Source organism: Zalophus californianus, chromosome 4, assembly GCF_009762305.2.
Source record: "Zalophus californianus isolate mZalCal1 chromosome 4, mZalCal1.pri.v2, whole genome shotgun sequence".
Taxonomy (NCBI): Eukaryota; Metazoa; Chordata; class Mammalia; order Carnivora; family Otariidae; genus Zalophus; species Zalophus californianus.
This window is the reverse complement of record NC_045598.1, coordinates 120,555,788-120,563,240: the sequence shown is the minus strand read 5'-3', so window position 1 is coordinate 120,563,240 and position 7,453 is coordinate 120,555,788.

The following is a 7,453-nucleotide window of genomic DNA, read 5'->3' as shown; positions in this document are numbered from 1 at the left end:
TTTGGATCTTGCAATTTTCATAAAGCAAGGGAGGGAAAAATTGACAATGATTCAGTATACTGGAAGCCACAGAGTAACAAGGGGGAAAAGCATAGGAGTGGAAAGGAGATAGCAAGAGCCCTATAAGGTATGTACAGAAATAAAAAATATTATTGCATGACACCATTTAAGAGTGTCAGAGAAATGGGATGAGGGTTAGAGTATCACCTCAACCCAGCAAATCAGTCTGGAGCACTAGGGAAGATTTATGGGCCCTAGAGCAGATTGTTGGGTCAAGGGCAGTTCTATAGTTCATTTAATTTCTAAGGCTCAGTTTCCCCATCTGGAAAGTGGAGACGGTAACAGGAACATCCTCAGAGAATTACAGTGAAAATTAATTAAGGAATCATGCAAACCACGGAACTCTGGCTGGCACGCAGTGAACCCTCAAACAATAATTATTTTGATTTGAGGGGCGCATGGGTGGCTCAGATGGTTGAGTGTCCCACTCTTTATTTCGGCTCAGGTCATCATCTTGGGGTCCTGAGATTGAGCCTTGTGTTGGGCTCTGCACTCAGCAGGGAGTCTGCTTGTCCCTCTCCCTCTGCCCCTCCCCCTCCTCATGCTCTCTCTCTCTCTCTCTCTCTCACAAATAAATAAAATCTTTAAAAAAATAATTATTTTGATTTGAAAATAGAAAATGGTTGACCAAGGAAAACATATATTTGAGGCAATTTAGTACAGGAAAAGCCAGAGCACAATCCATAGGGAGTGACTGTTTTGCGCTGGGGAGAGACACTGCTATAATCTTGGGACAGGATAGGATTTAGTGCTTCCTTCACCAATCATATACAGAAACTTCTTTTTTTAATGATTTTATTTATTTATTTGAGATTGAGAATGAGAGACCTCAGACATGGGGGGGGGGGGCGGGGGCAGAGGGAGAAGCAGTCTCCCTGCTGAGCAAGGAGTCTGATGTGGGGCTCCATCCCAAGACCCCGGGATCTTGACACGAGCTGAGAGCAGACACTTAACTGACTGAGCCATCCAGGCACCCCACATATACAGCATTTTCTCTTGAATTCTTGTCCTAAGGACTTCTGGGGAAGCCCACACTGACACACCTCACACATCTCTAGTGGTCAACACGGTCTCTGGCTAGACCTTACTTAAAGATCTGTAATAAGGAGAAAAAGACATGAAGCTTATTAAAAACACAGCAAGTTTGGGATCAATTGAACGTGAATTTTCAAAGCCAATGGCAGAGACAAGTATATGCACTTTGGCATGCCTCACAGTCGTTTTTTTAGAGGTGGGGGGGCAGAGGGAGAGAGGGAAAGAGAAAGAGAGAGAGAATCTTAAGCAGGCTCCATGACCAGCACGGAGCCTAGTGTGGGCTCAATCCCAGGACACTGAAATCAGGACTTGAGCCAAAAATCAAGAGTCAGACACTTAACTGACTGAGCCACCCAGGCGCCCTGCCTCGTAGTCATTTCTAATGAAAAAATGCCTATTAAGGATAGACACACTGATTGCCCAAGTGGACATTTCTAATTAAAAATGTCTATTAAAAAGAGCCATTTGGGTGATATATATAAAGAAACAAAAAATCATATGGGTTTTGTTTTTTTACTTTTTCCTTGCAAAATTTGGTGCTAAACGATAATATTTTTTATTATTCAAGAATTTTATACATAGCTAAGTTGTATATTGAGGCCACAAAAAGTATCGGCAGATATTTAAGAATTCAAAAAAAAATTGTCACAAAAAATTACAGCAAAGAATATTCCAGTTAAAGGAGAGATAAATCAAAATTAAGAACTCAAGAATTGCGAAGGCATAACATAAAAGGATGGTGCTAACATGAAAACATTTAAAATACAGTTGTGTAGGTAATTATTTTAAATTAAATTATTTAGGTAATTATTTCATATAATCCAATTATAAAATTGAAAGAAAGTATTAAAATTATTATTGAAGGAACAAAGAGAGAAAGTAAAAAAAATTACGAAACAAACATAACTGATCAAAATTTCAGATTGTATTAACAAATACTGAAACTGGGAAGCCTGGGTGGCTCAGCTGGTTAAGTGTCTGCCTTCGACTCAGGTCATGATCCCAGGGTCCTGGGATCCAGCCCCACATTGGACTCCCTGCTTAGCGGGGAGTCTGCTTCTCTCTCTCCCATTCCCCCTGCTTTGCCCTCTCTCTCTCTCTCTGACAAATAAATAAATAAATCTTTAAAAAAACAAAACAAAGACAAATACTGAAATTTAGAGAATGAGTAAAAGTGAGCTTTATTTACAGTCTGACATGAAAGAAGTCAAAACATGGAATTTTATTTTTGTTATCTTTTAAAATTAGTAATAGAATATATAACTTCCATATCCTGGAAAAAATAAAAGTAAATAAAAGTAAAAAAAATTAAGTGAATACATGTAAGAAACAGAAGATAAAAGATACAGAAAAAAGTATTAAAAACAGAAAGTATGCTGCCGCTATAGACTCCCCCGACTACAACAGAGGTTCCCAGGGGCGCCTGGGTGGCTCAGTCAGTTAAATGTCTTGACTCTTGGTTTCGGCTCAGGTTGTGATCTCAGGGTCTTGAGATCAAACCTGTATTGGGCTCTGCACTCAGCACGGAGTCTGTTTGGGATTCTCTCCTACCTCCTCTGCCTCTCGCCTTGCTCGTGCTCTCTCTCTCTCAACATAAAAAAAAAAAATAAAACCTTAAAAAAATTCCCAAAGGCAGATTTCTTATTTGTCTTATCTCCCAACATTTACCAGAAGCCCCCTGATGCATAATAAGAATTCCAGTTTTTTGTTGCCTGAATGAAGACTGCACATACTGATTTGAAAGAGTGTAAATGTGACATTACTTAGTAAAAGACAAAAATCTTTTAGAAATTGTATTTGAGATCTTCCTTTTAGCTTTGATGGATATCAAGGAATTGAATAATAAATTAATGACATTGAATTAATAAAGACAAAACTTTATATCACATAAAGACAGATATACTTTTCTTTCAACTTATTATTTAGGCTCAAGATACTAACGTGCACTTAAAAGCTACAATAATTAAAATGTTGATATCAGAATAGATTGATCAATGGGTTCTGTATATATATATGTATATATATATATATTTGGAAATACAGTATTAAGAATGATAAAGTCACAATATCAGTGATATCAGTGCATTAACATTACATAATACTTTTTGTAAAATGGACTATTTGGGGAAAAAAGTCATATTGGGTCTTTGCCATACAACCTACAGCCAATTAGATTTAAAAACAAAATTAAGAGGAAAAGAAAACCTAGAAAGTATGCATGAATATTTACTACCTGCCTGAAAAAAGACTTCTTTTTTTTTTTTAAGGTTTTATTTATTTTTCAACAGAGAGAGACAGTGAGAGAGGGAACACAAGCAGGGGGAGTGGGAGAGGGAGAAGCAGGCTTCCCGCTGAGCAGGGAGCCCAATGTGGGGCTCGATCCCAGGACCCTGGTATCATGACCTGAGCTGAAGGCAGACGCTTAACGACTGAGCCACCCAGGTGCCCAGGGGAAAAGACTTCTATACCTTCAAAACAATGAAGAAATTACATTTAAAAATACTGATAGGACTGTCTTTCAAAAACTCAAGGTGAACTGGGCATTGTAAATCAGTGTAAAAATCTTGTAAGTGATAAACTGAGTATTACATTTGCTGTGTATATAATTTATAATATTCTACCTGTGATAATATATTTATATTTTATATTTCATTTTGTTTATATTAAGGTTTATTAAGTTGTATTTATTTTTAACTTTCCTAATATAAAGATACCGTGAATAATTATGACAAGCTTTAAAACCCGATTATTAAAATAGATGAGTCATGAACGCTTTACAAAATAGGGAATATAAATATGAAAACAAACATGCCACAGTGTTCAACCTCACAGGATTATTCAAATTAATGTATATATTAAAAAGTTATGATATTTTTTCAGCAAATTAGGGTATCTTTTAAAATTTAATGATCAGTGCTGATATAGGTGCATGAAACTCATGCTTTTAGGCTTTGCTCCAGCAAAGTAAATAAATACATTTTTAGAAAGTGATTTGGCATCAGGTTTCAAAAGCCTTTCAGAAGTTCTTTTTGCTTTGCTCAGTAACTCCACCTTCATTAAAGCTGCAGCAAATATTCATGAAGTACATTCATCATGTAATTTTTAGAAAAGTATACATAATTTGTGTATTTATTAAATATGTTTATATATTTTTTAAAAAAGAAAAGATATTTCTCTAAAAGGAGAAAAGAAAATGACGGACTGGAACAACCATGGAGAATTATACTAGATGTCAAGTTGACTCTTCCACGCTGGAGAGAGAAACTTGTATTTTCCTGGGGTAGAAATGAGTTATCCAGCTCTGGGGTCAAGCTAATCTGCTGTTTTGAAGTCGTCACAAACAAAATGTATTTGGGTATAACTGGATCCCATGAAAAAAGCAGCCTTTTCTCCACAGACTCAGAGTGAAGCTTACAGGAGTCTGGGACCTAGAACCGGAAGAGACATTTATTAATCATCAAGGGTATAAGCTCAGTAGTCTTTTGAAACTGGAGACATGGGTGAGTAGTAAGCAGCAAGCAGATGCTGGTGAGCCAAGCTGTAAAAATCCTGAAAAAACTAACTGAATTCAACAGTACATTAAAAGGATCAAATGCCATGATCAAGTGGGATGTGTTCCAGGGTGGGGGGGGGTCAACACATGCAAATCAATAAACGTGATACATCACATTAATAAGATGAAGGATAAAAATCATATGAGCACTTCAATAGACACAGAAAAAGGATTTGACAAAATTCAACATTTTTTCATGATAAAAACTCTCAACAAACTCAGTATAGAAGTTTGTACCTCAATATAATAAAGGCCATGTATGCAAGCTAACATCATACTCCATGATGAAAAGCGGAAAGCTTTTCCTTTAAGATTAGGAACAGACAAGAATGTCCACTCTTGCCACTTTTAATTAACATAGTTTGGAAGTCCTACTCTAGAGCAATTAGGCAAGAAAAAGCAATAAAGATATCCAAATAAGACAAGGGGAAGTAAAATTGTCTTTGTTTGCAGATGACATAATATTTTATATGGAAAATCATAAAGGCTTCACCAAAAAATAATTAGAACTAGTAAGTTCAGTAAAGTTGCAGGATACAAGTCAATAAACAAAAATCAGTTGTGTTTCTATATGCTAAGAATGAACTAACTGAGAGAAGAATTAAGAAAAAAAATCCCACGTACAATAGCATAAAAAACAATAAAATACTTAGGACTAAATTTTAACAGAAGAGATAAAAAAATCTGTACAATAAAAACCATGAGATAATGATGAAAGAAATTGAAAAAGACACAAATAATTGGAAAGATATTCTGTGCGCATAGATTGGAGGAATTAATATTGTTAAATTGTCCATACTGCTCAAAACAATCTACAGACTCAATGAAATGTCTATCAAAGTTTCAATGACATCTTTCACAGAAATAGAAAAAAATACCCCCAAAATTTATATGGAACCACAAAAGACTCTGCATAGTCAAAGCAGTCTTTAAAAATATTTTTTTTTTATTTGAGTGTAGTTGACACACAATGTTATATTAGTTTCAGGTGCAACATAGTGATTCGACAGGCTTATTTATGCATTATGCTACGCTCACCACAAGTGTAGCTACCATCTGTCACCATACAATGCCATTAGAAATCAGTGACTATATTCCTTCTGTTGTGCCTTTTATTCCCATGACTTATTCATTCCATAACTGGAAGTCTGTACCTCTTACTCCCCTTTACTCATTTTGCGCATCCCCTCACCCTGCTCCCCTCTGGCAACCATCAATTTGTTCTCTGTATTTATAGGTCTGATTCTGCTTTTTGTTTGTTCCTTTATATATGTGTGTTTTTTTTTTTAGAGTCCACATATGAGTGAAATCATATGGTATTTGTCTAGCCAGAGCTATCTTAAAAAAGGACAAAGCTAGAGTTACCACACTTTGAATTTCAAGCTATATTACAAAACTATAATCAAAACCATAGTGGTATTGGTATAAAACCAGACACACAGATCAATAGAGCAGAAAAGAGAGCTCAGAAATAAACCCATGTGTATATGGTCAATTAATTTATGACAAAGGAGCCAAGAATATGCAATGGGGAAAGGATAATTTCTTCAAAAAATCGTGCTGGGAAACTGGATATCCACATGTAAAAAATTAAACTCAGCCCTTGTCTTACACCATATACAAAAATGAACTCAAAATGGATTAAAGCCTTGAATGTAAGACCTGAAGCAGAAAAACTCCTAAAGAAAACCTAAGGGATACGCTCTTTGACATTGGTCTTGGCAATGATTTTTTTTTTATTTGACACCAAAAGCAAAGTCAACAAAAGCAAAAATAAACAAGTAGGACTACATCAAACCAGAAAGCTTCTGCACAGCAAAAGAAACCATTAACAGAATGAAAAGGCAACCCACGAATGGGAGAAAATGTTTGCAAACCATGTACCTGATAAGGGGTTAGTTAATATCAAAAATATACAAAGAACTCATATAATTCAACTAACAAGCAAAATAGCAAAACAGCAACCCCCCCACCCCAAATAACTAAATTAAAAAGTAGGCAAGGAGCCTACAAAGAAGATATACAAATAGCCAACAGGTACATGAAAACGGGCTCAACATCACTAATCATCAGGGAGATGCAAATCAAAACCACAAGATACCATTTCACCCTTGTTAGGATGTCTGTTATTAAAAAAGACTAGACAAAGTCAGATGAGGTTATGGAGTAAAGGGAACCCTTCTGCATTCTTGGTGTGAATGTAAACTGGTATTGATGCTATGGTAAATAATGTGGAGGTTCCACAAGAAATTAAAAATAGAACCACCAAATCAGCCAGCATCCCAGATATGGATCTCAATACATGTCTAAACCCCACCCCCCAAATCTCTGTCTGAAGAGATATCTGTGTTCCCACGTCCATTACTGCATTATTTATGATATCCATGTGGAGTATGTATGTGTATATGTGTGTGCGTGCGCACGCACACATGCATTAGATGGAAAGTGTTTCAACACGTTTGGTGTCTAACACCATGAGTGGTGTTGTTGATGGTAAATGACACTAGTACATATGTATGTCTGTATGTGGGTATGTATGTATGTGTACATTGAAAGATATTTTCTCCACTACCCAACATTACTTAGCTGGGCTCCTCTCAACTAAGCTCCAACCTTGACCTATAGAGACTTGAGCAAACACTAACATAGTTTCTAACAGTTCAAAGCCACATCCCAAGGATGAGCTGAGCCCCATTAAAGTGCCTGCCTGAGAAAACTCAAACTGCCAGAAGAATTTGCTCTTTGTTCTCGTGGACACCTGAAGATACACCCTGTCTCCCAGTCTGTGGGAAGGCAGAAGCTGAA